The sequence below is a fragment of the Hylaeus volcanicus genome, chromosome 9, assembly GCF_026283585.1.
Source record: "Hylaeus volcanicus isolate JK05 chromosome 9, UHH_iyHylVolc1.0_haploid, whole genome shotgun sequence".
Lineage (NCBI taxonomy): Eukaryota > Metazoa > Arthropoda > Insecta > Hymenoptera > Colletidae > Hylaeus > Hylaeus volcanicus.
The window spans coordinates 653,294-661,350 of record NC_071984.1 but is presented as its reverse complement, the minus strand read 5'-3'; the positions used below and the strand labels follow the sequence as shown (position 1 = coordinate 661,350).

Genomic DNA, 8,057 nt, shown 5'->3' with positions numbered 1-8,057 from the left:
TTTCCTTAGCGAAAATGTTCTCCGAGGCTTCGTTAAGGAGATATTAACAGAAAACCCCGACCAATCAGCGGGTGCTCCATTGGCATCCTCGCGCTCTGATTGGTCCGGCATTTTTCATTAGTATCTCCTCAACGAAGCCTCGGACAACATTTTCGCTAAGGAAAAAGTTGTTTCAAATCACCTCCCGAATCGCCTCTTTCATTGACCTCCAAAATTTTTGGGACACCCTGTATTGATCATAGATCGCTTTCTCACAATTATTCAGTAGTAAAGAATTAAGTTACTATGGATAATTTAATATTTTGTGTTTGCGATGAGTGGAAGGTGAACGCGAATTGTGTTAACGAGTACAATATTAACATAGGTGTCGTAGTATGACGCAGATGTGGTATACAATGAACGTAACAGAGGCTCGCCTTATCATTCCGTTACGCGATTAGTATGACCGCCTGCATTTAACCGAGCCGACCAAGCCTCGGTGCACTCGATAATAGATCGATGAATTACCAAGTCTGTCAGTTACGGTTGTGTCACGTACGAATATCAGTAGTTGTAATACGTGGTTCGGAATAATTCCATGAAATTATAAAATACGAAAACTACGTGTGTCAAAACAATAACTATATAAGAAACGTAAAAAAAAAAAGAAAAAAAAAGAAAATATACATGTCGAATTGAGTAACCTTCACCTCTTCGAAGTCTGTTAAAAAATTGATATCAATTTCGTACCGAAGTAGATAAGTTTATATTTGGATTTGCTCAAAGTCAATATCAATATTGATCCAAATTAACCGTGACATTTTTATCGATGACGCTACGCGTGAATCACTTGTATCGATAAATGTTAAAATATATCGTACAGCTGAAAGAATTGTGAGACTCGATGCTCAAACACAGTACAAAATGTTAGTCTTTATGAAATACTGGAAATCTTGAAAATCACGTATATTCTGAAATTTTTTAAAATTGTTTAAAATAAACGAAGGAGACGAAGTAAATCGAAGTAAATAAAAGTAAATCGAAGTAAATCGAAGTAAATCGATCTAAATCGAAGTAAGTTGAAGTAATTTATCAAACGTTAAAAAGTAATTAAACATAAGACATTAGAAAGTTATTATTCATCAAACATTCTGAAATTTGAATGATTCCATAACGTACTTTCCTAATTGCCTAAGATTTGTTGCAAACTGACAGACGAATTCGTACCATCGAATTATTCACGGTGGAGTTAAAGCACTTATCTCCGTTATCGGTGTGCTAACGATTATTCAATGTATTCTCCTATCTTAAAACGTTATTCCACAGAAACTTCTGTAATCGGGAATGGTTTCCTTGAACGTAGAAACTGATAGGATTGTGCACATACTGATAGAGACGAACAATTGCCACATTGAACTCGAAATGTTTGACCGTTTTACATATTAGATACTAAATAGCGATACTTTTGAGAATCGGTATTTAAACAACAGTGTTTCATCGAACGAAAGTAAATCATATACCAGAGCTGCAAATTCTTAATTAACATTACGTAATGATTACTTCGACCAAGTAATTAAGTAATTGCCATTACAATTATTCTGTCGCATGTAATTGTATTTGCGATTACTTGGATTACTACCAGTAATCCAATAATTTTTTAATGACTACTAATAATTGTCCAGAAAGTAATTAAATGGCATCTCAAATCTAAAGTAGTTAAAAATATCTGCATATAATTAAAAGGTAATTTCGAAAAATTTGCATTTAAAGGGATAGCAAATGGCAAAATTTAGTTTGGTTGATAAATGACGAATGAAATCAATATTATAACAATTTATTCGATCGAACAATTATATTTCTATTTATTCATTGTGAAATATTTCATTTGATAATTCGATGATATTTAAATTTGATTTTGTTATGTCTATACCTTGCTAATTGTACTTCCTTCCTCACCTCATATTGCTTTTTGTTACGTAAAATTATGAACACTTTGTTTATCAGAGAATAACCGAAATATAAAAGTCGACAACGTTTAAACAAAAATTTTATATTTGCCTTATCACTGTATAAATGATAATTTATTCGATTACAGACATTATTGTTTCATTTATAACATACTTAATTGGAGTTTCCTTTCGACTATCAATAATAACAACAGAATAAATGGAAACATGTGTCTACAACATTAATATTTCTTAACTACATTTGCATTGCATCATTTATTTTCATCCAAGAAGCTACACGATACTGATTCATTCTTGTTTATAAGCACTTGCAACAGAGATTCGTCTCAAGTATTTTCGTACAATAAAATATAATACATAATGTAATATTTTAAAATATAATGTAGTATATTAATACTATATTATAGTATATATATTGTATTTGAATAATATTATTCCATTGAATTATATAAAAATACCTAAAACGACTTTCCAATAGTAATAAACAAACAATAAAATACATACAATAAAATATAATACAAAATATAATTTATTAAAATATATTGTAGTATATCAATACTATAATCTACATTATAACATTGTACATTAATACTACATTATATATTATATTTGAATAATATTATTTCATTGAATTATATAAAAATACCTACAACGACTTTCCATCATAATAAACAAACAATAAAATATAATATAATATATATTATAATAAAGTATAATGTAGTATATTAATACTATAATCTACATTATATATTACATTTGAATAATATTATTTCATTGAATTATATCGAAATACCTCAAACGACTTTCCGTCGTAATAAATAAACAATAAAATACCTAAAACGTAATATATAATATAGATATATATTATATATATATATACAAAATATAATTTATTAAAATATATAAAACATAATATATATAATATATATATAATATATATAATGTATATATATATATATATATATAATAACATAATATATATATATATATATATAATAACATAATATATATAATATATATTATAATATAATATTATGTTATGTTTTATGTATTTTATTTATAATCTTATGTTTTATGTATTTTATTGTTTGGATATAGTATGTAATATAATATAATAAAGTATAATGTAGTATATTTATACTACAATCTACATTATAATATTGTACAATAATACTACATAATATATTATATTCCAATAATATTATTTCATTGAATTATATTGAAATACCTCAAACGACTTTCCGTCGTAATAAACAAACTATATACCGAATACATAGTCTAGTACCCGCGCCTCCTATACCGAACAATAAGGAGTCAAACGAGAACACAAAACACAGGTTACAGGATTGGTCACGTAGGTAAAGCGGTCGACTGTGGGTCCGAGGACCATGGGTTCGAATCTCCGTGCCCTCACTTTCGTTTATTTTCTTGCAAAAGTAAGAATTAAATAATAATTAAATATTTCTTATTAATAATTAAATACTTCTTATCAATAATTAAATATTTCTTATCAATAAATAAATATTTCAAGCCCTGTAACCCTGTAAAAGCCCCAAAAAAAAACTTCTAACAACAACTTTCCATCGTTCGTACCGAACAAAGGAAAATTTAAAGGCTCCAAGACCTTTATCTCTTCGTATCAGTACACTCTATCTCCAAAACAATTTATCGTACTGAAACGTTCGCATAATCTCACTCAAACCAAAGATCATTCATCCAGAAGAAACCTTGGCAACTGCTCCATGAAAATAATGTCAGCAACTCGTAACATGCAAAAATAGATAGATAGCGATAACGAAGATAGGATAGTGTATCACGCAAGAACAATATCGATTGTATACAGTCTACTTATCTAATCTTTGGCAACGATTGATAACAGAATCTTCGCTCGAGTACATTTTTGCGGACGAACTGATCAGTCCATCGGCAACTTCGCGGTTGTTTATTGGGAATTTACTGCATTCCAACGAACATGTTTTCGTTACGCGTCAACAAACAATAAAAAAACAGTGCAGCGAATGATAAAGAAAAATATTTATCGTGCGACGGATTTTTGAAATAATAGTTCAAAGTTTCAAGTGACACTCTATTATTTCTGGGCCTTTGGTGAATTTAATTATTTATTCAAGTTTCAAGTGTTCCGACGAAAGTTTTTACGCGTGAAGGTTAAAACTTCGTTAACGTGAAGGTGTTAAAATTTGTTGAGGTGTAAAATCTGTTTACGAATCGAACATTTTTATTACAGCGATTTGACTATCTCGTGTTTGAAAGTTTGCATCGATAAAGCGATCGGTTGCGAAGGAACGCGCGTGTACGCGACTGCTAAAAATAACATTGTTATATCAAAATTTCTAATGCATGTCGGGCGAATATGAACACGGAAAGCGTATTTTCGTGCTTGGTTGAAATTAGACAAGTGCATTAGTTGCAATACCGTAACGTGCATCGTTGGAAGAAAAGAGTATCTCGAGTCTGAGGAAACGTTACGTTTCACGTCACTTCCTTACACGGTTGCTTCGAAGAATAACTTGAACTTTATCGTTATTTTATTGGATGGGAATTCTTCGATTTTAAGAGCAATCATTTATTTAATAGTAGGACTATCGAGGATGATGTTAAACCTATTAAATGATAAATTAGATTGATTTTTGTTCGTCCTGTTTCAAGGTTATTGGGAACAGTAATTTTGTTTGATTAGAGAAATAGAAAAAAATTAGAAAAGATTAGAAGAAATTAGAAAAAATTAGAGAAAATTAGAAAAGATTAGAAGAAATTAGAAAAAATTAGAGAAAATTAGAAAAGATTAGAAGAAATTAGAAAAAATTAGAGAAAATTAGAAAAGATTAGAAGAAATTAGAAAAAATAAGAGAAAATTAGAAAAGATTAGAAGAAATTAGAAAAAATTAGAGAAAATTAGAAAAAATTAGAAAAAGGTATTTCTATTGATTGAATATTGTACCCGGACTAATGTCAACATAAATGTGACCATAGTCAGCCCATAAGTATTTATAACATCTATGTCGATTGAGGAAAGTGTAAATTAAATAATTGATGATTTGATGTTTAATGTGAAATAAATATTTTATTTTTAATATATGAGGCATTCCGCGTCAAATTGGATGGTTTAAGAAGTTTTTTCTTTTATTTTCTTAATTTTTTGGAATTTGTTTAGTACATCTCCAAAGGTGCTTCCTGGTAAATCCCTACTCAGAACAAAAAAATCAGTATTGATAACAACTTATAGCGAAAAAGAATTTTTTTTAATTTTTAAAAATTGGAAACAAATGGTAATCAAAAGTTGCAGGATGGATAGAAGTTTAAAATAGAAAATCTTCAAGAAAATCGAAGGACGTGCAGTTTTAAAAACACGATTGAATACTTCAAATTCAAAAATTTTCATTAAAAGCATTTTAAATATTTTGTTTGTATTTTTTTCTGTAAAGACCATATAAAACAATAATTTTGAAAAATAAGAAAATTGAATTTTGACCATTCCAAATATAATAACTGTTCACTATACATTGGCGGCCATATTGGATCCGCCATTTTGAAATTTGCAATTCTGTTATGAGATTCCAAGTTTGCAGCTAAAACACTTTAAATATATTTTTTTGTATTTTTTTCTGTAAAGGCCATCCAAAAACAATAATTTTGAGAAAAAAAGAAAATTAAATTTCGACCATTTTAAATCTAATAACTTTTCAATATACATGTCGGCCATATTGGATCCGTCATTTTGAATTTTGCAATTCCGATATCGGATTTGAAGTTTGCGGCTCAAATAAGGTATAAATACTAAGTTTCATGAAAATCTAATAATTTTCCAATATACATGTCGGCCATATTGAATCCGCCCATTTTGAATTTTGCAATTCCGATATCGGATTTGAAGTTTGGGGCTAAAACACTTTAAATATTTTGTTTGTATTTTTGTCTTGAACTCGAATTTTTTGAAAATTCAATATTTTTTGAACCAGTGATCCAAAAAATCTCAAAATTTACCAAGAAGCCTCTCTTGAGGTATACTAAAAAATACAAAACAATAAAAAAAAATGGAAAAAAAAATTTGTTTCAACCGTCCGATTTGGCGCGGAATGCCGCCATATTTAAATTAATACAATGTCCGCATACTTGCGAGCGGGGTGTATGTATCTCACAACAGTTCGTTCTGGTGACAGGGACTGCACGGTCACAGAAAAAACGCAAGAACAGTGACGCGTGCATCGCGAACGACCTCCACGGAAGTTGGACCGTTTCGTGGAAAAATACGTGCGACACTAGAGAAGCAAACGTGCCGAAAGTGGAGGGAGTGCGAAAAGGGACGGCGAATTCGCGCCGGGCGGCAGACGATCGGCGCGCTTCTTTCGAGCCAGAGGCTCCCGTTGGCGCGTCTCAGACAGCCCGGCGAAGAACCGTTGTTCGCTCCGGCGCTCGCGTACGCTACGCCGCGACGTGGACACGCGGGTCGTTACGTTTATTGGCCGCGGAACGATTATCGTGTGGTTGGACACGTTCCCGTGGCTCCGTTCGCTTTTCCTGCGGCGCGCTTCGGGACGCGAAGTGTTCGCGAGTGTTGACGAAGGGGAATTGACACGGAGGAAGTTGTTTAGAGAGATTGGATTGCTCCTTGTGAATTGGAGGAAATGTGTTTGGAGGATTGGTTTGTCCTCGAAGGTGTAGGACTTGGATTTGTTTACTATAAATAAATTCGAATCGTGATTCGTCAAAAGTGATGATTATGTCAGGCTTATCTTCGCGTAACGCGTGGTGAAACTAATTGGGAGTAAGGCTTGCGTGGATGGGGGAGAATGAGGGGAAGATTTATGTAGGTGACAGTTTGGAATTGTTTAGAGAAGTTTAGAAACGTAGACGAGGACAGATAGGACATTATTGGATTGCACGGAAGAAACGATATTTTGTGATTTTAGAGATTGAAATGTTTCTACGATGATGTAAAAAAGATAATGCAGATGATAAAATGAAACCTGAGTTAACAGGTTAGAATTATGTATAGAAATGCAAAAGTGTAAAGAAGAAATGATAGTATATTTTATGATTTTATGTAAATGAGTCTGTACAGTAATGGAGACAAGACAATGTTGACTATTTGGAATTATTTAACAAAACATAAAAAAAGAACGTTATCGAATATCGTTCGATTTATACCGTGTTTGGTCTCATTTTAATCAAAAAATTGTCAGGAATACGATGATAAAAGTTATCTACGTTCGAAGCTCGTCGGCAAATATCAGAGAATACACGATCATGTAAACACTCCTCGGCGATCGATTTCCTCGACCCCACAAAAGGTATACTTCTCAGTGGTGAGAATGGTTTCAGTGCATTTATGGAGACTACACAGTATTCCTCATGTCACTTTATCTCTCCTTTCTTTGCAAATGACAGTAAAGTCTTCATAAATGCACAAGTTCAGTCCCGAATTTGTGCATTTATGGAAGCTTTACAGTATTTCTCATGTCACTTTAACTCTCTCCTTTCTTTGCGAATGAAAGTAAAGTCTTCATAAATGCACAAGTTCAGTCCCGAGTTTGTGCATTTATGGAGGCTTTACAGTATTTCTCATGTCACTTTAACTCTCTCCTTTATTTCCGAATTACAAAAGAGTCTCTATAAATGCACAAGTTCAGTCCCGAGTTTGTGCATTTATGGAGGCTTTACAGTATTTCTCGTGTCACTTTAACTCTCTCCTTCTTTTTCGAATTATAGCAAAGTCTCTATAAATACAGAAGTTCAGTCCCGAGTTTGTGCATTTATGGAGGCTTTACAGCATTTCTCATGTTACTTTAACTCTCTCCTTTCTTTTCGAATTATAGCAAAGTCTCTATAAATACAGAAGTTCAGTCCCCAGTTTGTGCATTTATGGAGACTTCACAGTATTCCTCATATCACTTTATCTCTCCTTTCTTTTCGAATGACAGTAAAGTCTTCATAAATGCACAAGTTCAGTCCCTAGTTTTTGCATTTATGGAGACTTCACGGTATTTATCATGTCACTTTAACTCTCTCCTTCCTTTTCGAATTACAGGAAAGTCTCCATAAATGCAAAAATATCTCTACCATAAATGCAAAAATATCTCTACCATAAATGCA

General features: G+C 31.9%; 2 protein-coding genes across 2 annotated transcripts in view; both read left to right on the top strand.

Moving 5' to 3' along the window:
* Positions 1-8,057, top strand: part of LOC128881952 (uncharacterized) — a 164,891-nt gene that overhangs the window by 117,119 nt on the left and 39,715 nt on the right. The gene's annotated exons all lie outside the window — the stretch shown is intronic.
* LOC128881926 (uncharacterized) overlaps positions 3,498-8,057 on the top strand; it is a 15,559-nt gene continuing 10,999 nt past the window's right edge. The window contains exon 1 of the mRNA XM_054133369.1: positions 3,498-6,771. The gene's annotated coding sequence lies outside the window, so the exon portion shown is untranslated. The remainder of the gene's footprint in view (positions 6,772-8,057) is intronic.